Below are 25,027 nucleotides of genomic sequence, written 5' to 3'. Positions count from 1 at the left end.
ATGTAGGTACATGAAGGGCAGTTCTATATTGGGCATCCACATTTATATGCCTCTTGTGTATGTAAGTGTACAGAATACTAGTACTTATGATGTGTAACCATGAAAGGGCCAGCAGGGTACCTAAGGGCTATTCTGTCATGGCATGCATAAGTGGTATAGCACATAAATGTAAGGGGGGGGGGGCGTATATTTGGGCAAAGCATGGGTTGATTACAGGCAGAGCTCTTCCTTTCACATGTAACTTACTGAATACTGTAAGTTACACATGTTCTTGCTGCATTTAGGCACCCACAGTTACATCAGGTCTATGGCTGATAATAACTGTGGGTGTATAAATGTTAGTTACACCGATGCCACATTACACTAGTGGGATCTGGATGGTTTAAAGAACAAGCACTAGCACTCCAAAACTCCTACAGTTTGCTAATCTGAATACCAAATATATGACCATGAAGCAGAAATATGAAGACTTCAAGGCTGAAAGTACGGAGGTTATTAAGCACATAGATTCATTCAATGAAACCATTGAAGACAGGGTGGATGAAATGGAATCCCACATCAAAGTACAGAAAAGACATCTGTTTGAGGTACAGGAAAGGGTGTTGGTCGTGGAACAATAACAGGTTGCCAAGGATTAAGAGGTCTGTACACAATCCACTGTCCAAAGAGATATGGGTACAATGCTTTGTTGTATAAGAAGAGAACAAGAGCCTGCTACAAGAGAAATGTGCTATGGAAGTCAAACTGTATTCTCTACAACATGAACTCTACTACTACTATTACTACTTACTACTACTTATCATTTCTATAGCGCTACTAGACGTATGCAGCGCTGTACACTTGAACATGAAGAGACTGTAAGCTCTGTCGAGCAGGGACTATCTAATTAGGACAGACAAATAGGACAAACAAAAGGGAATATTAAAGTGAGGATGATAAAATAAGGGTTCTGAACAAGTGAATAAGGGTTAGGAGTTAAAAGCTGCATCAAAAAGGTGGGCTTTTAGCTTAGATTTGAAGACGGCCAGAGATGGAGCTTGACGTACCAGCTCAGGAAGTCTATTCCAGGCATATCGTGCAGCAAGATAAAAGGAACGGAGTCTGGAGTTAGCAGTGAAGGAGAAGGGTGCAGATAAGAGAAATTTACCCAGTGAACGGAGTTCCCGGGGAGGGATATAGGGAGAGATGAGAGTGGAGAGGTACTGAGGAGCTGCAGAGTGAATGCACTTATAGGTCAATAAGAGGCGTTTGAACTGTATGCGGAAATGGATAGGAAGCCAGTGAAGTGACTTGAGGAGAGGGCTAATATGAGCATAACGACACTGGCAGAATATTAGTCGTGCAGCAGAATTTTGAACAGATTGAAGAGAAGAGAGATGGCTAAGTGGGAGACCTGTGAGAAGCAAGTTGCAATAGTCTAAGCGAGAGGTGATAAGAGTGTGGATGAGGGTTCTGGTAGTACGCTCAGAAAGGAAAGGGCGAATTTTGCTGATATTATAGAGAAAGAAACGACTGGTTTTAGCAGTCTGCTGAATATGTGCAGAGGAGAGGGAGGAGTCGAAGATGACCCCAAGGTTATGAGCTGATGAGACAGGAAGGATGAGAGTGTTATCCACAGAAATAGAGAATGGGGGAGGAGGAGAGGTTGGTTTAGGGGGAAAGATAAGAAGCTCAGTCTTGGTCATGTTTAGTTTCAGATGGTACTGAGACATCCAGGCAGCAATGTCAGACAGGCAAGCTGATACTTTGGCCTGGGTTTCGGCTGAGATTTCTGGTGTGGAGAGGTAGATCTGGGAGTCATCAGCGTAAAGATGATACTGAAAACCATGGGATGAGATCAGAGTACCAAGGGAAGAAGTATAGATGGAGAAGAGAAGAGGTCCCAGGACAGATCCCTGAGGTACACCAACTGACAGTGGGATAGAAGTAGAAGAGGCTCCACTAGAGTATACACTAAAGGTACGCTGGGAGAGATAAGAAGAAAACCAGGAAAGAACAGAGCCCTGAAATCCAAGTGAGGACAGCGTATCAAGGAGTAGGCTGTGATCAACAGTGATAAAAGCAGCAGATAGATCGAGAAGGATGAGGATAGAATAGAGACCTTTGGATCTGGCCAGGAACAGATCATTGGAGACTTTAGCAAGCGCTGTTTCAGTTGAATGAAGGGGACAAAAGCCAGATTGAAGTGGATCAAGAATAGCTTGAGATGAAAGAAAGTCAAGACAATGGCAGTGAACAGCACGTTCAAGTGTCTTGGATAGGAAAGGGAGGAGGGAGATGGGGCGACAGGTAGGGTCCAATGAAGGATTTTTAAGGAGTGGTGTGACTACAGCATGTTTGAAGGCATCAGGAACAGTCGCAGTGGAAAGTGAAAGATTGAGGATATGACAGATAAAAGGTATGACAGTAGGAGTCGAAGCCAACTATACTAAGCTCGAGTCATCAAAGAGGGAGTAAGAGTCGAAACAGCCTTCTCATGGGGCATTGCAGGCCAAAGAACGACTGCTAGATCTGCAGAATCAGATAGCTGATGTGAGTCATTCCTGCCTAAGCTTACAGTCTACTAAGCTGCAGCTGGATAATGTGAAAATAACAGAGAGGAACCAGCCGGTTATAAAGAATTTACAGGTTCAAATAACCATGCTTGAAGGTCAGAGACTACAATTGCTACAAGAAGCTGTTCAGTGGAGAAATGGAACAAAGTTCAGGCTCTGACAGTGGTAGAGAGGATGAGGAGTTCATTGAGGAACACAATATCACAACAGTCCAGGAAGGCCTTCTACCATCACAAGTGGGTGGTATATCCATGAAAAGGAGGGAGGATGTTATTAGGTGAGGATAATCACAGGGCTAAATATGGACCCTCGAGTATCCACGCACGAGATCAGATCCCCATCAGGGACTGTGGAGTGCTCAGACTGTGATAAGTGCATAAAAAGCCTGAAAACTATGGTAGGGCCCTGGAAAATATCCTCCATTTAGAAGCATCTTAGTTGGGTTCATGAAGCATTGGCATTCATAGGGGTAACTAGGGATCAAGATGTAATTGCCCTGTTACCCTGAACTTTCACTGATGCCTGACGGCCATTCTTAGATGAGATACCTTCTTGTGTAAAGGCTGACCTCACCCAGTTTGAGCAAGCCCTGATCAAACATTATGGATCCTTTAAAACCTATCACGAGGCTTGAAGAGCAGCTTACAATATGGAATGCAAGGAGTGGCAACCTCCTAAGAATTATGCCCATGAACTAACACAGGTTTTCTTTTACTGGGAATCCTATCAGAAGGAGGCACTGAATGAAAATATAAAGACTGCCTTAATTGATAAGGAACATAAACTATTCCCCACCTTGCTGGAATATGGCAAGAAGGTATATGAGACCCGGTAGGGAGAGTCAATGTTCCAAAAATGGGTGAGGAAGAGTCAGGGCAAGCCCACGGAGTGTACCTTGAAGGTCAACTCTGTGCAGAACACATTGTCATGGGGGAGTGATGCCACTACCTCCCACTCCCAGAAGGATGGCAAGGTCTTAGGAGGGGCCAACTATCAGAAGGACAAAGCAGTTTGCCAAGAACAAAAGCAGATCTCCAAGGGTCATGAAGAAAATGAGGGGTCCACAAGCATCACCCCAGCAAGGATCCTCCAACAAAGTAAAACAGTAGGGTTTCGAATATCAAGACCTCTTAAAAGGTCTCAAGTTAGTAGTGCAATCCCTCATGGAATACCGGGATGAACAAAAAGCAAAGATAACACCATTGGCTGGAAAACAGAACCAAGATGGGAGATGTTGGAATTTTCCTAGGAATAGATCTGGTCATGGAAACCCTAGTGCCATCCAGCAAGGACCACAGGTCAATTCTCCAGCAGAACCACACCAAAGATTCCCCACCATCTGTAGTCTCATGTCCCTGATCTTCTAGGACAGGTAACAACCGTGCCTATGGTTTATGTAAGTTCAGCTAATACCAACTCTAGTGATGTGTCTCTAGAGAACAAGCTCCCACAAGGGACCCCATAAACAGTCACCAATACTTCCTAGGCACACTTAGGCCTTAAGGCCAAAGATATACCCTTGAAGATCAGGTCCAGGAAGTGCTTTGGTGCAAGGGGTTAATAGACACGGTACCCAAAGTCATAATATAAGAAATGCCATACTGGGTCAGACCAGTGGTCCAACTAGCCCAATATCCTGATTAGAACATTGGCCAATTCCATGACAGAATCCCAAATAGTAGCAAGATTCATGCTACCAATCCCAGGGACAAGTAATGGCTTTCCCCATGTCTATTTCAATAGCAGACTGAGGATTTTTCCTCCAAGAACTTGTCCAAACCTTTTTAAACCCAAATACACTAACTGCTGATATCACATTCTCCAGCAATGAGTTTCAGAGAATAACTATTCATTGACTAAAATAATATTTCCTCCTGTTTGTTTTAAAAGTAGTACCATGTAACTTCATTGAGTGTCCACTTTTTGAAAGAGTAAAAAGTCAATTTACATTTACCCATTCAACACCACTCAGTATTTTGTAGACCTCTATCATATCCCCCTCACCTGTCTCTTTTCCAAGCTGAAAAGCCCTAACCTCTTAAGCCTTTCCTCATATGAGAGAAGTTCCATCCCCTTAATCATTATGCTCACCCTTCTTTGAACCTTTTCTAATTTTACTATATCTTTTTTAAGAGATGGCAGCCAGAAGTGCACACAGTACTCAAGGCGCTGATATTATTTAGACTGTAAACTGCCCTGATCTGTGAGTCAATTGGGCAGTATAGCAAGTTTTAATAAACTACAAACTATAACCATGGAGCGAAACAGAGGCACTATAATATTCTTTGTCTTATTTTCTATCCCTTTCCTAGCATTCTGTTTGATTTTTTGGCCATTGCCACACACTGGTCAGAAGATTTCAGCATATTATTCACAATGAAACCTAGATGTTTTTCTTGGGTGCTGACTCCTAGGGTGGAACCTAGTATCAAATCACTATGATTCAGATTATTTTTCCCAATGTGAATTGCTTTGCACTTGTCCACATTAAATTTTATCTGCCTTTTGGATGTCCAGTCTTCCAACTTTTCACAATCTGCATGCATTTTAATAACTTTGAATAGTTTTGTGTCATCTACAAATTTAATCACCTCACTCATTGTTTCTATTTCCAGATCATTAATAAATATGTTAAAAATAGCACCGGTCCCAGTACAGATCCCTGGGGTACTCCACTATTTATCCTCCTCCACTGAGAGAATTGGCCATTTAACCCTACCCTCTGTTTTCTATCCATCACCAATTCCCAATCCACAACAGAACATTGCCTTATATCCCATGAGTTTTTCATTTTCTCAGGAGTCTCTGATGAGGGGACTTTCTCAAACGCTTTCTGAAAATCTAGATATACTACATCAATCATCTCACCTTTATCCACATGTGTATTCACGAATTCCAACAAATGAGGCAGATTGGTGAGACAAAACTTCCCTTAGCTGAATACATGTTGACTCTGCCCTATTAAACCATATTTATCTTTGTGTTCTGTAATTTTATTCTTTATAATAGTTTCCACTATTTTGGCTGGCACTGACCAAACAGATCCGATCTCATCCTCAGATCCTGAGCTGTAACCAGTACTTGCACCTCAGCTTGTGAACTTCTCAACTCATCTCTTCAGCATGGAAGACAAGAAACAGCCTGTCATCATTTGCTACCCTTATCCAGGTTGTATGCCAGCTTTGTTGTTGCTAAAGCGTAATAGCAGGAGGACTGATTGCAGAGTCTATATCAAGGGTTTGTGTGTATTTATTCTGAGTAATTTTCTGATAAGAACATCTGTCTTTTACTCTTTCCCGAGCTACCTCGAATTTGCACATAATTCTTAGTTGCTCGTATTTTTACTTGGGATGAAATTGTTTGGAAATAAAGAGCTTCTTTTTATATAATATTTGGCCTGTTTCCTTGCCTGTCAGTATCATGCAGGAGTGACTGAACTTAGGTTCACATACAAGAGGGAATTGGGGATGACCTCCCCTTACTCCCCCACTGGTCACCAACCCCCTCCCACCCACAAAAAAAATCATTTTTTTGCCAGCCTCTATGCCAGCCTGAAATGTCATACCCAGCTCCATGACAGCAGTATACAGGTCCCTGGAGCAGTTTTTAGTGGGTGCAGTGCACTTCAGGCAGGTGGACCCAGGCCCATCCCCTCCCTACCTGTTACACTTGTGGTGGTAAATGGGAGCCCCCCAACCCCCCCCCCCCCAAACCCACTGTACCCACATGTAGGTGCCCCCTTCTCCCCTTAGGGCTATGGTAGTGTTGTACAGTTGTGGGTAGTGGGTTTTGGGGGGGATTTGGGGGGCTCAGCACACAAGGTATGGGAGGTATGCACCTGGGAGCAATTTTTGAAGTCCACTGCAGTGCTCCCTAGGGTGCCCAGTTGGTGTCCTGGCATGTGAGGGGGACCAGTGCACTACAAATGCTGGCTCCTCCCATGACCAAATGCCTTGGATTTGGCTGGGTTTGAGATGGCTGGCATCGGTTTCCATTATCGATGAAAACCGATGCTGGCCATCTCTGACATTTGGCCGGCCCCAACCGTATTATCGAAATGAAATATGGCCGGCCATCTTTTTCGATAATACGGGGTCGGGACCGCTGTTTGCGGCTGCCCCTCCACGTCAGTTATCTTCCTGAAGCAGCGGCATAAGTAATAGCTGCGAAACATTGGCCACTATTGGAGAAACTTAAGAGTTGGAAAAATCTAAGAGTTCATTAAGTTAAATGCCACTGATTTTTTTATTATTTATTTCTTACATTTGTAGTACCCCACATTTTCCCACCTATTTGCAGACTCAGATAAAGGAGTGTTTTGAACATATAAACAATTATAGAAAAAACAGTAGAAAATATACAGTAAAGGATGGCTTTATATGCCTACGATAGAGAAGCAAGAACTAAAGATTTTACTCTAGAACAGTTCTCAGAGACTTTTTTTTTTCTTCCTACAAAAAGTGTTTTTAAACTAGACATCTTTAAAAGTTACTGTGACCCACATTTAAAGAGGAATTGAATTCTTGTGGTTTGGTATATATTTTATAACATACATGTGTACAAGCACATATTTACACTTTCTTTTGAGCATGTGTAAATTTGTGCAGGAGGACTATATTGTATTAGGGATGATTCTTGTTTCTTATTAAGGTACATAGAGGGGCATAATCGAACGCGAACGCCTATCTCCATGGGCGTCTATGTCTGAAAATGGGTAAATGAAGAGGAGGAACAGACCGTATTTTCGAAAAAAATGGACGTCTTTTTTTTTTTTTTTGAAAATACGGTTTGTACGGACCAAATGCCATGGATTTGTTCGTTTCTGAGTTGGATGTTTTTTTTTTTTAGGGACAATGGAAACTAAAACTGGCCAGCTCAAAAACATCCTAATCCGAACCATTTGGTCGTGGGAGGGGCCAGGATTCGTAGTACACTGGCCCCCCTGACATGCCAGGACACCAACTGGGCACCCTAGAGGTCAGTGCGGTGGACTTCAGAAACAGCTCCCATATGCATAGCTCCCTTACCACGGGTGCTGAGCCCCCAACCCCTCCCCCAAAACCCACTACCCACAAATGTACAACACTACCATAGCTCTTAGGGGTGAAGGGGGCACCTACATGTGGGTACAGTGGGTTTTGGAGGCCTCCCATTTACCAGCACAAGTGTTACAGTTAGGGGGGATGGGCCTGGGTCTGCCTGCCTGAAGTGCACTGCGGTACCCACTAAAAGTGCTCCAGGCCTCTAGGACTTGTTGCTGCTGTAGAACCTTGGCACACCAGTTGACACCTAAAGACTAATGTCTCCGAAAATGTCCTTTATTGGAATAAGCATGTTTACTCACAGTTAACTGCAGATCAGAGGTTGTGCCCCACTGGCAAAGAGTCTTCCTGGTACTGAGATTAGCAGTAGGTCAGAGCTGGCAGAATGCTGTACAATGCCCGCATTGTAACGTGGGTAACACATGAAAGGGAGCTAAAACTGGCTTACAAAAATGGCCACTACCTCATGGATTACCGGAAACAAAACAGGGCACACTCTGACCCAGTAAGCAGAAGGAAAAGCACCATGAGAGTAGAGCCTACCAACTACCAACATTGTGAGCATGTAACACAAGCTAGTGGAATCACGGAACCCAATACCCTACACCCACCACAATGCATTGCTGATGTGACTCTACAGTCCACATAACAGAAAGGTGTCACACTCACCCGAGAGCCACATCAGAACCAGGGAAAGGCTGTCAGAGGATAGAACACATTCTGCTGTCATGAGGTGGGTACGGCATTTGAGGCTGGCATACTGGCTGGGAAAAAAAGTTTGTAAAGTGTTTTTTTTTTGTGGGAGGGGGTTAGTGACCACTGGGGGAGTCAGGGGAGGTGATCCCCGATTCCCTCCGGTGGTTATCTGGTCAGTTGGGGCACTTTTTTGGGACTTGGACCTGAAAAAAAAGGGTCCAAATAAAGCGGACCAAATTCTCGTCAAAAACGCCCTTCTTGTTTCGATTATCAGCTAAAGACGCCCATCTCTCCTCGGCCAATAACCACGCCCCAGTTCCACCTTCACCACGCCTCCAACATGCCCCGTCCACTTTGTTCGTTCTTGTGACGGAGTGCAGTTGAAGACGACCAAAATCGGCTTTCGATTATACCGATTTGTTCGCCCACAGGAGAAAGACGCCCATCTCCCGATTTGGGTCGAAATATGGGCGTCTTTCTCTTTCGATTATAAGCTGGATAGGCACTTAGGTATGTTGCCTTTATAGAGTACATATAAAATAGGTACCCTTGTTGATATTTCACATAGGCGTCCTTTTATAAAATTACATGCAAGATGTCTCTTTCTCCAGGGAACATATTTTAAAAATAGTCCGCTCATTTGCAAATCTGAACTTGCAAATAGTGACAGTTATACATACAAGAAAGTGATTTTTGCAACTTATGTATAAAGGCTGCCACTTACACATGTAAATGTCAGATCTCACAAAATTGGCTTTCCATGGGGAAGCGATGAAGGAACCAAGCTCAAAAACTCTACCTTTTTGCTGTTTGAAGTGAGTCATTTACACTTATCAACCTATTTTACTGTACACATGTAATTGCACTGTAAGCCTGAAAATTGACCCTCCAAACCACGTATGTAGCAGAATATGTGTGTTAAATCTTATCTGATAATTGTACAACTTGACTAATCCTTTGGCATTGGGTTTGTTCTGTTTTAAATAGTTATATAATAATGTCTCCCTTACTTATCCTTTCAGCACCAAACTTTTTTGTGGCGTACAAACCACTTCAGACAAGTGAGAGTGTTGGATGTAAAAATTTCTAAAAAAAATAACAGGAGGCAACATATCCGGCAAAGGTCGCAAAAAAGACTAAGCGCATAGTGGAGACTGCAATATGGTGGATCAAGCGGGCCTGTAAGTCCCCACATTTACCATTTTGAAAGTGAGCCACATCACGGAGGCAGTGAGCCAGACTTTAGAGCTGCATCTGGACAAGCTCTCGGGTCAAATTAACAAATTTGAACTGATGTTGGTAGAGTCTCCGATATCGAGGATGGGTCCCGCGGCTGAAGGACTTAACAAAACAGCTCCAAGATCAAGCAGAAAAACTTGATGAACTAGAAAATCACTCCTGCAGAGGGAACTTGTGGATCGCGGGGCTCCCAGAGCTCTTATCGGAGTGTTGGAACGCTGGCTGACATCAGAGTTTGCTCTCACTGACAGTGTAGGCCTCCTCTGTATGCAGTGTGTACACAACGTGGGCTGGATAGCCAACAACGACTGCAGGTTGTGATACTCAAAATCTACAACTATGTACATAAGATAGAAATTCTGTGGGGTTTCAAGAAGAAGAGAGAATAACGCTACATTTTAAGGAGGGGGTGAGGTGCCAATCAAGGTCTTCCAGGACTACTCTACTGCTCTTCAGGACCGTCGGCGGCATTTTAGCCCCATCTACTTGGCTCTGTATAAACTGAAAATTTGTTTTATGTTTCTGAGGCTAGCTATTTTAAAAGTCTACATGAATGGAACTTGGGTCACCTATGATACCATTGCTACAGCACAGGAATGTTTAAATCATCTGCCAGAGTTGGTGCAGGAGACCCTAGACGGCTATTGTTTACCCTGGGTGCTCTTACTGTTTTAACTGCTGCTTTTCTTTTGTAGCTCTGAAGTATTTTGGACTTGAAACAGCTATCAGACTTACAGTGGCAGTTTGGGGGTAGCTTTCTGTTTTTACCTGAGTTCAGCCCTCTCTTTGAGGACGGTAGCCAACCTTCCAGGAGTTTTCAGTTTTCCTGCAGGGTCTCTGGGTAGTTGGGTATACAAATTCTGTGTCTGTTTTCTAACCATTTATATAGTTACTAGTTGTTAACCTGAAAAGCTTATATAGTAGGCAGGGGTTGTGGGAGAGTTTGGAGGCTCTATGTATGATACATGCAATTCTCTTTTTGCTGCTGTGATTAGTGTGATAGCAGAACAGATGGGTGTGTGTGGGGGGGGGGGGTTGCAGGGGATGGGATTGAGGGGAGGAGGGTTGGGGTGGAGATATGGGTGGGGAGTGTGTGTGTGTAGGGAGGCTGTCATGGGCTCTGGGGAGGAGCCTGACCATTCTAGGGTGTGGGTAGATGTGACTGCACCTGCGTTTTTTTTTACTCCTCTCTGGTGAACTCAGTGTTTTTACAATATTTACAACAGCAGTGGGAAGATTTTGTTAAAACCAATGGGGAGCATGCAAACCAGCTGTTTTTATTCTGGGACACCGCTAAGGCTGTACTACGCGGGGCCATAATTGCTTTCACTAGTGCTCATCATCATAAACTAGCAGCAAGCATTATTCAATTGGAATCTCAATTACAGTGAGCAAAGCGGGCTTATGTTTGTCATCTTACGATAGCTAACAAAGATACTTGGTGACACAGATAGCACTCAACACCTTGATCCATGAACAGACCACATGACGTTTGCTTTCTCATAAATTTCAATTTCATAGATATGGTAGTAAACATGGGAAAATGTTAGCGTGAGTTGTTAAAACCTGGGGTGGGTCTCATGCAGTTTTGGCTCTGAAACATTTGCGGGGCCATATCGCCAACCGAGTTGAAGAGATTGCAGGAATTTTCTCAGACTATTATCAAAAGCTATATACCTCAGAACAAAGTGTGAATAGGGTGGAGATTTTGTCCTACGTAGAGTGTTCCTTGGTTTTCATCTGGCACTTTGGCTCTTTTATTTGAAAATATCTTTATTGAAGTTTAGAACCAAAGAAAACAGCAAAGAAATGCAAATACAAACACAACACCTGAAAATATCACTGTCAGAAGTACATTAAACATAAACAATTTTGCATCCCAATAACCTCCCCCCCCCCCTTTCCGTCAAACTAGGACAGATGACAAAATCAATCTGAAATAAGACAGGTTCCTTGTAACTCATATAAAATGGGCAGCTACACCATGGTCTGACCATTTCAAATTAAACTTTTCCCTACAATGGCGGAAAAAAGACCTACACCATAAGCAAGAACGTATAACCTATACCACGAGAGGCCAAATTGACCCGTCTATATTCTGGCAACAATTCTATAACAATGAATGGACAGCACAAACAGACTCAAACCAATTCCTTCTAGAATGGGACAATAGATGCTTAAGCATACTAGACAATATAGCACCTTTGGAAACCAAAACCTCACGCAGGAAGAACTCAATACCTTGGTTTAATGAAGAATTGAAGAAACTAAAAACACAAGTTAGAAAGTTAGCACGAACATGGAACAAAAAAAAAGACGACTCTACACTCAATGCTTGGAAACAACTACAAAGAAAATACAAATACACCATCAGACAAACCAAAAGATCATATTACAAAACTAATATTGGACCAGACTACAAGGACACACATAAACTTTTCCAACTTGTGAGTAAATTATTAGACACCGCCCCGGTTTCTTCAAACAGCATAGACATCCCATCAGCAGATAATCTTGTGAAGTTACGACTCACGCTACCAGCTATTACCAATGACTACGTAAAATTCCTCGAATGTCTAGACCCAATACCCGGTGAACATCCAGCCGATCGAACCTGGACTAATTTCGACATACTCTTGGATGATACCATTTCTCAATTGATCAAAAGGTTCGCCAGATCTCAATGCAAACTAGACATATGCCCTAATAACCTTATAAACCTCGCACCTCAACAATTTACACAAGACCTCACAATGCATTTGAACTATATGCTACAAAATGGACTCTTCCCAAAAGACAAAGGAAACATTCTACTCACCCCTATACCTAAGGACCCAAAGAAAAATAGAAGTGATTTAACCAACTATCGCCCAGTAGCATCCATCCCTCTGGTAACCAAATTAATGGAAAGCATGGTGACCAAGCAACTCATCAATTACTTAAATAAATTCTCAATTCTTCATGATTCTCAATTCTTCATGAATCTCAATTCTTCATGAATCTCAATCAGGATTTCGGTCTAATCACAGCACCGAAACAGTTTTAACTACTCTTCTAACAAAATTTAAACAAACAATTGCAACAGGAAGCAACATACTTCTACTACTATTCGACATGTCCAGTGCATTTGACATGGTTAGCCATAAAATATTATTAAACATCCTAGAATACTTCGGAGTTGGAGGGAACATGCTTAACTGGTTTAGAGGATTCTTAACCACAAGAGCATATCAGGTGAAATCTAATTCGAGTACAACAGCTTCATGGACACCTGAATGCGGTGTGCCCCAAGGATCCTCACTCTCGCCGACCATCTTTAACCTAATGATGACACCCCTGGCTAAATCATTATCCAATCAAGGCCTTAACCCTTACATATACACAGATGATATCACGATCTACATTCCATTCAAACATGACTTAAAGGAAATCACTGATGTCATCAACCACAGATTCCAAATCATGCACTCTTGGGCGGATGCATTTCAATTAAAACTTAACACAGAAAAACACAATGTCTTATACTCACATCTCAGTATAACACAAATAAATTCACCACTATAACCACACCAAACTTCTCCCTCCCCATGACAGACACCCTGAAAATACTTGGAGTTACCTTTGATCGAAATCTCACACTTGAAAACCATGTGAAAAATACAACAAGGAAGATGTTCCACTCTATGTGGAAACTAAAAAGAGTAAAACCTTTCTTACCAAGAAACATTTTTCGGAACCTGGTACAGTCAATGGTGCTAAGTCATCTAGACTACTGCAATGCACTATATGTTGGCTGTAAAGAGCAACTCATCAAGAAACTTCAAACAGCCCAAAACACAGCTGCCAGACTCATATTAAGCAAAACAAAATACGAAAGTGCCAAACCCCTAAGAGAAAAGTTACACTGGCTTCCACTTAAAGAATGTATTACGTTTAAGGTCTGTACACTGGTTCACAAAATCATCCACGGAGATGCTCCGGCCTACATGATAGACCTTATTGACTTGCCATCCAGAAATGCTAAAAGATCAGCACGCACATTTCTAAATCTTCACTTCCCCAGTTGTAAAGGACTAAAATACAAACTAACACATGCGTCTAGCTTCTATATGAGCACGCAGCTGTAGAATTCACTGCCAAGGGACCTGAAAATGACTCACAATCTAAACAACTTTCATAAATCACTGAAGGCCTATCTCTTCAACAAGGCATACCACAATGACCCAGAATAGGAACTGTAATACATCACCACCTACTTAAAATCCAGAATGTTTTCTCCCTATGCCTACTGTGTAGTTCTTCTAGTTGATCTATACTCTCTGTATTATACCAACTGCATCTTTACTATGAAACGACGTTCTATTATTTTATCTGCTTAATCTACCAGGTCATCAATATCCTTTAGTTAACACCAATTGTTTCTTTTACTCTGGAATGACGATCCACTATGTTATCCACATATCTATTATGTCATTCATGTTCTCTATGTAATATCAATTGTACCTTTTCACTCTGGAATGGCAAATGCCATGAAGGAACATTGTAAGCCACATTGAGCCTGCAAAAAGGTGGGAAATGTGGGATACAAATGCAGCAAATAAATATAATAACTAAACTTCCAAACTATTCAGCACAACCAAACTCGTGCAGTAAGAGAGTTCACAGAGTCTAAAGTTTAAGAGAGTCTTTCCATCTGTAATAGTTAATGCATGCGAATCCTCCACTGGGCCAAAGTAGGAGCCTCAGGATGAATCCAGTGAATCAAAATGCAGCGTTTGGTGATTAATGATGCTTTACACAGAAAGAGACCCAAAACTAGGGTCCCCCTCTCAGATCATGGTCACTATGTCCAATAAGCAAATCTGAGGTGTAACCAGCCAAGAACACAGATACATCTGTCCCAGATGGGTCCGAAACGCCTGCCAAAACTGGTGTATGGGTACACAGTCCAAAAACATAGTTGTTATTGGTGGCCTCTGGGACGTCACATTTCATGCAAGATAGGGAATCCCATTTTTTGAGTTCAGGATGGGTGGATATGCATTCATAATAGGAATGTGTAGTGTAGTTCTTGTAGTTGAATTCTTTCTGCTAACTGTGGAGCCGATTGTAAGCTCTGCAAGAATTTGTTAATATCCTGGTAACCAAAATCAGTGATCCAAAGAGCTACCACCCTGAATAGCAGGTGAAGGTCACGATGTTTCAATAGGGCAGCATATTAATGTTGTAAAAGTCCCTTATTCACTGCTGGGAGAGGCTATGCATCATCAAAATCTGATTCTTCAAAAGCTGCTCGAAAAGTTCTTATCAAGGTGGCAGCATAATGATGAAGGAACGCAGCGGAAGGTCATGGAACAGCTAGTTCAGGAGCCGACAAGAGAAGGAAAAATACTAGACTTAGTCCTTAGTGGTGCTCATGATCTAGTGCAGGGGGTAACGATACGAGGGCCGCTTGATAACAGTGATCATAATATGATCGGTTTTGATATTGGCATTGAAGGAAGTGAAACTAGGAAATCAAGTACGCTAGCGTTTAACTATAGAAAAGGTGATTACGACAAAATGAGAAAATGGTGAAAAAAAGACTGAAAGGAGCAGCTCGCAGAGTAAAAACTTGCATCAGGCGTGGATGCTGTTTAAAAACACCATCCTGGAGGTTCAGGACAAATATATTCCACGTATTAGAAAAAAGGGAAAAAAGACTAAACGTCAGCCGGCGTGGCTAAACAGTAAGATAAGGAAATCATTAGAGCCAAAAAACAATCCTTCAGAAAGTGGAGAAGAGAACCAACTGAAAGTAACAGGATAGATCATAAGGAATGCCAAGCCAAATGCAAAGCGGAGATAAGGAGGGCAAAAAAGGACTTTGAGAAGAAATTAGCGTTGGAAGCAAAAATACATAGTAAAAATTTTTTTAGATACATTAAAGCAGGAAACCGGCCAAAGAGTCGGTTGGGCCGCTGGACGAAAATGGTGTTAAAGGGGCGATCAAGGAGGACAAAGCTGTAGCGGAGAAATTAAATGAATTCTTTGCTTCGGTCTTCACCGAGGAGGATTTGGGGGAGACACCGGTGCCGGAAAGAATATTTGAAGCGGGGGAGTCGGAGAAACTAAACGAATTCTCTGTAACCTTGGAGGATGTAATGGGTCAGTTCAGCAAGCTGAAGAGTAGTAAATCACCTGGACCTGATGGTATTCATCCCAGAGTATTAATAGAACTAAAAAATGAACTTGCGGAGCTACTGTTAGAAATATGCAATCTGGCCCTAAAATCGAGTGTAGTACCGGAAGACTGGAGGGTAGCCAATGTTACTCCGATTTTTAAGAAGGGTTCCAGAGGAGATCCGGGAAATTATAGACCGGTGAGTCTGACGTCGGTGCCGGGCAAGATGGTGGAGGCTATTATTAAGAATAAAATTGCAGAGCATATACAAAAACATGGACTGATGAGACAAAGTCAGCACGGATTTAGTGAAGGGAAGTCTTGCCTCACCAATCTAATGCATTTTTTTGAGGGGGTAAGCAAACATGTGGACAATGGGGAGCCGGTTGATATTGTATATCTGGATTTTCAGAAGGCGTTTGACAAAGTGCCGCACGAAAGACTCCTGAAGAAATTGCAGAGTCATGGAATCGGAGGTAGGGTATTATTATGGATTAAGAACTGGTTGAAAGATAGGAAGCAGAGAGTAGGATTGCGTGGCCAGTATTCTCAGTGGAGGAGGGTAGTTAGTGGGGTCCCGCAGGGGTCTGTGCTGGGTCCGTTGCTTTTTAATGTATTTATAAATGACCTAGAGATGGGAATAACTAGTGAGGTAATTAAATTCGCCGATGACACAAAATTACTCAGGGTCGTCAAGTCGCAGGAGGAATGTGAACGATTACAGGAGGACCTTGCGAGACTGGGAGAATGGGCGTGCAAGTGGCAGATGAAGTTCAATGTTGACAAGTGCAAAGTGATGCATGTGGGTAAGAGGAACCCGAATTATAGCTACGTCTTGCAAGGTTCCGCGTTAGGAGTTACGGATCAAGAAAGGGATCTGGGTGTCGTCGTCGATGATACGCTGAAACCTTCTGCTCAGTGTGCTGCTGCGGCTAGGAAAGCGAATAGAATGTTGGGTGTTATTAGGAAGGGTATGGAGTCCAGGTGTGCGGATGTTATAATGCCGTTGTATCGCTCCATGGTGCGACCGCACCTGGAGTATTGTGTTCAGTACTGGTCTCCGTATCTCAAAAAAGATATAGTAGAATTGGAAAAGGTACAGCGAAGGGCGACGAAAATGATAGTGGGGATGGGACGACTTTCCTATGAAGAGAGGCTGAGAAGGCTAGGGCTTTTCAGCTTGGAGAAGAGACGGCTGAGGGGAGATATGATAGAAGTGAATAAAATAATGAGTGGAATGGATCGGGTGGATGTGAAGCGACTGTTCACGCTATCCAAAAATACAAGGACTAGAGGGCATGAGTTCAAGCTACAGTGTGGTAAATTTAAAACGAATCGGAGAAAATTTTTCTTCACCCAACGTGTAATTAGACTCTGGAATTCGTTGCCGGAGAACGTGGTACGGGCGGTTAGCTTGACGGAGTTTAAAAAGGGGTTAGATAGATTCCTAAAGGACAAGTCCATAGACCGCTATTAAATGGACTTGGAAAAATTCCGCATTTTTAGGTATAACTTGTCTGGAATGTTTTTACGTTTGGGGAGCGTGCCAGGTGCCCTTGACCTGGATTGGCCACTGTCGGTGACAAGATGCTGGGCTAGATGGACCTTTGGTCTTTCCCAGTATGGCACTACTTATGTACTTATGTACTTATACGTATATTTAAGTTCAACATGGGAGAGGAGGACAGGGCTATCCTCACCAACTACTTGTTGATTCCTCGTTAGACCCCAAATAGACCAATCCTTAAAGTAAGCTTCCAGCTGTCCAGGGAGAAAGTCAGAGTTTACCAAAACAGGTAAGTAACGCGAACAGCCAGCTAGGAGGCCAAAATGATTTCTACAATGGTCCCAAGCCCATCTCAATGCCTTAAGCAGAATATTCTTCTTCAAGAATGGAGGAAGAGCTGCTGTACAGGCATGTATCAAGTAAGCTGGAGATAAGCATGCACAGTGTTGACTCTCATAAGCAATGTCTTATATGACAGGCGATATTTAAGTTTGGCAAGCCCGGCCCACCCTCTCTGCTAAGGAGTCTGTTCCATTGGTTCAAATCCCTTGCTCGCAAAATCAGTGGTAAATGTTGAAGTACATGAATCCATTTTGGTAATACAATCATTTTCAACAAATGGATTCTACTCCTCAAGGAAAGTGGTAACGAGCTCCAGTGTCCACAGAGTTTCCCAATCTCCTCTAAAAGTGGCATAATATTATTAATGACAAAAGTGGGATAAATTTCTAGGTATGAATAGACCTAAATATTTTAAGGAGCCCTGAAACCTGAAAACACTTGTGGAAGAGAAGTCTGGGACTCTGAACGCTGCTAGTAAATCATCCAGTGTAAAATTCTTTGTACCCACCGGAATACACTAATGGCTCTGTGAAAAGGACAAATAAGATGGGAGACAGGAGACATCTGCCCTTCAAAACCAAATTTATGTAATACATCCTACAAGTAAGGTCATGATCAAAGGCCTTTTCTATGTCAAAATTTACCAAAATAGCATTCCGCCCATCTGCTTGAGTGGCAGAAATCGCATCCAATAGTCTACAAATATTGCTTACTGTGTTCTGACCTTTATTAAAACCAGCCTGATGTGACACAATCAGACGGAGTAAAATGCCAGATAAACGGGTCACTAACATTTTTGCATAAACGTTTAACATCTACATTAAGTATAGAAGTGAGCCATGACCGTGCTTCAAAAATGTTACAACAGTTGGATCTCGCATACTACTACTACTACTTAACATTTCTAGAGCGCTACTAGGGGTACGCAGCGCTGTACAGTTTAACAAAGAAGGACAATCCCTGCTCAAAGGAGCTTACAATCTAAAGGACGAAATGACAAGTTGGGGTAGTCTAGATTTCCTCCATGGAGGTATAATGGTTAGGTGCCGAAGGCAACATCGAAGAGGTGGGCTTTGAGTAAGGATTTGAAGATGGGCAGGGAGGGGGCTTGACGTATGGACTCAGGGAGTTTATTCCAAGCATAGGGTGAAGTGAGGCAGAAAGGGCGGAGCCTGGAGTTGGCGGTGGTGGAGAAGGGTACTGAGAGGAGGGATTTGACCTGTGAGCGGAGGTTTCGGGTAGGAACATAAGGGGAGATGAGGGTAGAGAGGTAATGAGGGGCTGCAGATTGAGTGCATTTGTAGGTAAGTAGGAGAAGCTTGAACTGTATGCGGTACCTGACCGGAAGCCAGTGAAGTGACTTGAGGAGAGGGGTGATATGGGCATATTGGTCCTGATGGAAGATAAGACGTGAAGCAGAGTTCTGAACAGATTGAAGGGGGGATAGATGGCTAAGTGGGAGGCCAGTGAGGAGTAGGTTGCAGTAGTCAAGTCAAGAGGTAATGAGAGAGTGGACGAGTGTTCGGGTGGTGTGCTCCGAGAGGAAAGGGTGAATTTTGCTGATGTTAAAGAGAAAGAAGTGACAGGTCTTGGCTATCTGCTGGATATGCACAGAGAAGGAGAGGGAGGAGTCGAAGATGACTCTGAGGTTGCGGGCAGATGAGACGGGGAGGATGAGGGTGTTATCAACAGAGATAGAGAGTGGAGGGAGAGGAGAAGTGGGTTTGGGTGGAAAGACAATAAGCTCGGTTTTGGCCATGTTCAGTTTCAGGTGGCGGTTGGACATCCAGGCAGCAATGTCAGATAAGCAGGCCGATACTTTGGCCTGGGTTTCCGCAGTGATGTCTGGTGTGGATAGATAAAGCTGGGTGTCGTCAGCATAAAGATGATAATGGAAACCATGAGATCAGCGAGCCCAGGGAGGAGGTGTAGATTGAAAAGAGAAGGGGTCCAAGGACAGATCCCTGAGGAACTCCAACAGAGAGCGGGATGGGGGAGGAGGAAGATCCATGAGAATGTACTCTGAAGGTACGGTTGGAGAGATAAGAGGAGAACCAGGAGAGGACAGAGCCCTGGAAACCAAATGAGGACAGTGTGGCAAGAAATAAGTTGTGATTGACAGTGTCAAAAGCGGTGGATAGGTCGAGAAGGATGAGGATGGAGTAATGACCTTTGGATTTGGCAAGAAACAGGTCATTACAGACTTTAGATAGTGCTGTTGCTGTCGAGTGTAGAGGGCGAAAGCTGGATTGAAGTGGATCGAGGATGGCATGAGAGGAGAGAAAATCAAGGCAACGGCTGTGAACGGCGCGTTCAAGTATCTTGGAGAGGAAGGGCAGGAGGGAAATGGGGCGGTAATTGGAGGGACAGGTAGGGTCAAGTGATGGTTTTTTTGAGGAGTGGTGTGACTACAGCATGCTTGAAGGTGTCAGGGACAGTTGCAGTGGAGAGAGAGAGGTTGAGGATATGACAGATGGGGGGGTGACAGTAGGGGAGATGGTGTTAAGTAGGCTGGTGTGGATGGGGTCAGAAGAACAGGTGGTGCATTTCGAGGAGGAAAGAAGGTGGGCGGTTTCCTCCTCTGTGATATCAGGGAAAGAGGAGAAGGAGGCCTGGGTTGTTTGGTTGAGGGAGTGGGTTGAAGGGTGAAGAGGAAGAGGAGGCTTGGTGGTGAATTTGAGGTTGATCTTCTGCACCTTGTCGCGGAAGTATTCAGCCAGTGATTGAGGAGAGAGTGAGGGGGGGGGTGGGAGCGGAGGGCACTTTGAGGAGGGAGTTAAGGGTGGCGAAGAGACGACGAGGGTTAGAGCTGAGAGAATTAGTCAATTGGGTATAATAGTCCTGTTTGGCAAGGAAAAGGGAGGCCTAGAAAGAGGATAGCATGAATTTATAATGAATGAAATCAGTATGGGTGCGAGATTTCCTCCAGAGGCGTTCAGCCGATCAGGCGCAGGAGCGAAGGTATCGGATGCAAGGGGTCAGCCAGGGCTGGGGATTAGTACGCCTTGTGGGACGGGAGATGGAAGGTGCAAGGGTGTCCAGGGCAGAGGAGAGAGTGGTATTGTAAGTGGAGACAGCCTTGTCGACAGACTCGGAGGACATGATGGAAGGGAGGAGATTAGAGATACTAGAGGATAGTGCGTGTGTGTGTGGGGGGGGGGGGGGGGGGTCGACAGCCTGGAGATTCCTGGAAGTAGTGGTTAGTGTTGGGCGGGACTGAGGGGGAGGGTGATGAAGTGTGAAGGTGATCAGGTGATGGTCTGAGAGAGGAAGAGCTGAGGCGCAGAAATTGGAGGGTGAGCAGGTAGAGGAGAGGACGAGGTCAAGACAATGGCCAGTTTGGTGAGTAGGGGTGGTGGAGCTCAGTTGGAGGTTGAAGGAGGAGGTCAGAGTGAGGAACTGGGAAGCGTAAGAGTCGGATGGGTCATCAGCGTGTATGTTAAAGTCGCCAAGAATGAGGGAAGGGGATGAGGGTTCAAGAAAAACGGAGAGCCAGGCATTGAAGTCGGTAAGGAAGGAGGGGAGGGACTTGTCAGTGGGGCGGTAAATGACAGCAACTCTGAGTGGCAGCGGGTAGAATGGACGGATGGAGTGAACTTCAAAGGATGAGAAGCAATGGGATTGTGGTAGGAGGAGGGGTTGAAAGCTGCAAGACGGCGAAAGTAGTAACCTGACGTCTCCTCTGCGGCCAAGTGGGCGGGGAGAGTGGGAGAAAAGGTAACCTCCATGGCATAGGGCCGCGATTCAGGCAGAATCGTCGGGGGTGAGCCAGGTTTCAGTTAGGGCGAGCAGTTGAAGGGAATGGGAGATGAAGAGATCATGGGTGAAGGAAAGTTTGTTGCAGACCGAGCGGGTGTTCCACAGGGCACACGAGAAGGGGAGGAAGAGGGAGGGAGGAGTGTTGTTAACAGCACTTAACAAGCAATAATGAGCACTAATTGGAATAATTAGAATTTACGCACATAATTCACTAAGCATCTAAAAGTAGTTCCATTCTGAATAGCTCTAATGCATGCAGCCAAAGGGGGGGGGAGGGGGAAATTGGCATTTTGTGGGTGTTCTAAAATTTATGCATGATGTTACAGAATATAGCCCTCTGTGCCGGGATTTATGCCACATTTCGTTGGTGTAAACTGAGGTGCGTAGTTTTAGGCACTAGGATATCAACTAAGCGTATTCTATATACCGCATCTAAATCTAGGCGCCACTTATAGAATACACAGGCAGAAATGTTTTCCGCATGGATTTTTTAGGCATCATATATGGAATATAGCCCATGATGTGAAACTCCAGGACATATCACATGCCATGAGATCCATCCAGAACACTGAACAAGAGACTGAGGATTTAAACAATAGATCCCAGCGTAACACCTTCAGAATACTGGGGCTACCAGAATGCATAGAAGGAGCTGATACCATCTCTTTTAAAAAAAAAGTGGCTATCCCAACTTTTGCATTTCAACCTAAACACTGTAGCTGGAGAGAGAGCACATCATGCCCCTTCCTTTACCCCTGCAAACTCAAAATATCTACGACCGATTATAGCAATATGCCATGCATATTTTTCAGCTTGCCAAGGCAAAAGCTCCTCTCAAATTCAAAGGTCACACTATTCTTATACTTGCTGATTTGCATAAATGCATGGTGCAACACCGGAAAAGAGGCCTGAAAAACGCCAGTGTTAAATTCGGTCTATTTTTCCTGGCAAAAATGAAGGTTACTATTAAAACACAACCAAATCATTCGAAGACCCTGACCTGCTAGATGAATTCCTGGAGCAACATGGAGTTAACCTGATGGAGTCTTCTTTTGACCACCAGGTCACTCTATAGGCTATCTTACTCTCTTCACATACTAACGCTTTGCTTATGTAGTTCACTTTATACTCTCTGTTGTGCTAAAGTTCACTTTGGTGAGAATGCTATATGGCAATTTCTGATTGCAGACTTGACTAGTTCCTGTCTCATATTAACATTTTGTAATGTATTCAATTGATATTTGATATATATTTTATATTAGTTAATAACCTACTGTAAATAATGTTCATTATTAATCTGTTTAAACAATTTGTATATTATCTGAAGTTCCAGTGTTGTGTCCTAGCATGTTCAATATTGTGAGGGCACTTACATGGTTTGTTTGTACAGTTTATATAGCTATACTAATCTTTCAGCTGTACATGAACAATTCAACACTACAACTATCTTAATTCAGTCGTTCCCTTCAATCATTTTAGGAAACTTTCCTGTCTGTAGGGCTTCATTATACACCGCTAAAAGTATGGGGAACAATTGAGAATTCAAAAGTTTAAAAAATTCAAGGGGAAATCCATCCGGACCTGAGGTCTTCAGCGGTGAGAAGTTCTTAATGGCAAAGGGGCATTTAGAACCTCCAAATCTTCTGTTAGTTGTGGGAGAGGTAATTCCGCTAAAAAATCAAAATCTACGACATCCCGTGTGGGCTAAGAAGTATATAGCATTTTGTATATGGAATAATTGAGTAATATACTGATTATCCATAGTCTGCTTCCCCTGAGGATCTCCAGAACAGGAACAAAATGCAGTCCCGCCTCCATACGAACCAAATGAACTAAACAAGTGCCCATGCAGTTACCATAGCGGAAAAAATGATGACAAACATGTCACAGACTATTCAAAGTACATTGAAGAATTAAACTATTAAGAGTATATTGAAGCTGCAAAAACTGTTCCTTATTGACTCTAGTTACGGACCAAAGTACGCTGTGCCTAAGTTGGTTCTGGAGCAGCAAAATCTGACGATTCAAGGCTCATAACTGGAAGCCATATAAGAAATGATTTCACCTCTCATAACCACCATCTCGGCTTCCCAAAATAAACTTGGAGTAGAAGTATGTGCCGCATTATAGGGACAATAGGTCTCCCATTTTTGCACCAAGAAATTTTTTAAATTATCTGCATTACTGGAAGCAAAACGTGCCAGGCAGACCTCTATGGGTCTATGCCCTGATCATGACTGAATATATATGGATGGGCTGGAGTGTAAATTTTAAGGGGCTTTGACATTAGCTTCAGAATTTTTAGTATAAGAAGAGTGCTGGGCAGACTTCTACGGTCTGTACCCTGAGAATGGCAAGGACAAATCAAGCTCGGGTGTACATATAAAGTATAGGAGGAAAAAAGTGAGGAGAACTCAAGGAGGATATTCAAAAGGATTTTAATTCTGACTAGCTTGTCAGAATTAAAATCTTTTGAATATCCTCCTTGAGTTCTCCACACTTTTTTCCTCCTGTACTCACGTTTGCGTGAGGGACTTTTCCTCCTCTTTTGCTTTGTCCATTTATATAAAGTATCACATACCATGTAAAACGAGTTTATCTTGTTGGGCAGACTGGATGGACCGTACAGGTCTTTATCTGCTGTCATTTACTATGTTACTATTCTGCTTATTTTTGAAAATTAAATCAGTGACTGCATGGTAAATTTTCACTATCCTTTTATTATCTTTTCAATATGCACTTCAATATACTTGTAGCTCAATTAGTTCTTGTATCTCTATACTCATATCACATTCATTCACTCATACTACACAGCACTCATTCCAACCACTACATTTATGCTTATACATATAATAATTGTTCAAGGTAAGTCCATGAAGCTCAGAGAACACAAAAGTCCCATAGGGATACTCCAGTACTCGCTTGATTAATGAGTTATTATATCTCTGTCAGAACACCAACAGTTCAGATCATAAACCGGAACTAATTTCTCAGATGGAAATGTTCAGAGGTACCTCCTCCATGTCTTCAAAACGCCCAAGTGTACATTTTGCTGAGTCCACGATTCTTCCTTGAGCAACTAATTGTTCAATTGATCTCCACTTTATTTTCTTTATGGTAGACCAAAAAGTAGAACCAGCGTCCTTGTGTTGATATCCGTCAAACCCAACGCTTGCAATGCGTTTCACCAACTGGCATCATCAGGGGTTTAACTGTAATACAATAGATACAAGGTGCCTGGAGTGAAGGGTATTGATCTCACTATAGAATTTAGCTTATGTTCGAAAGAGATCGCCGGCCATCCTCCGACACAAATCGGGAGATGGCCGGCCATCTCCTGAACCCGGCCAAATCGGTATAATCGAAAGCCGATTTTGGCCGGCTTCAACTGCTTTCCGTCGCGGAGCCAGCCAAACTTCAAGGGGGCATGTCTTTAGGGTAACGAAGGCGGGATGGGGCGTGGTCAGGAGATGGCTGGCTTCGCCCGATAATGGAAAAAAAGAAAGCTGACCCTGACGAGTATTTCATCGGCTTCACTTGGTCCCTTTTTTTTCAGGACCAAGCTTCAAAAAGGTGCCCCAAATGACCACCGGAGGGAATCGGGGATCACCTCCCCTTACTCCTCCAATGGTCACCAACCCCTTCCCACCCAAAAAAAATTAAAAAAAAACTTTTTTGCCAGCCTCTGTGCCAGCCTGAAATGGCATACCCAGCTCCCTGACAG

The 25,027-nt window shown here is 43.3% G+C and overlaps 1 protein-coding gene across 1 annotated transcript in view; it reads right to left on the bottom strand.

Moving 5' to 3' along the window:
• The window catches only part of CLDN18 (claudin 18), a 355,113-nt gene that overhangs the window by 265,295 nt on the left and 64,791 nt on the right, over positions 1–25,027 (bottom strand). The window lies entirely within an intron of this gene.

Source organism: Microcaecilia unicolor, chromosome 10 (assembly GCF_901765095.1).
Source record: "Microcaecilia unicolor chromosome 10, aMicUni1.1, whole genome shotgun sequence".
In the NCBI taxonomy this organism is placed as follows: domain Eukaryota; kingdom Metazoa; phylum Chordata; class Amphibia; order Gymnophiona; family Siphonopidae; genus Microcaecilia; species Microcaecilia unicolor.
The sequence above is the reverse complement of the archived record's forward strand: the minus strand, read 5'-3'. Positions and strand labels throughout refer to the sequence as shown.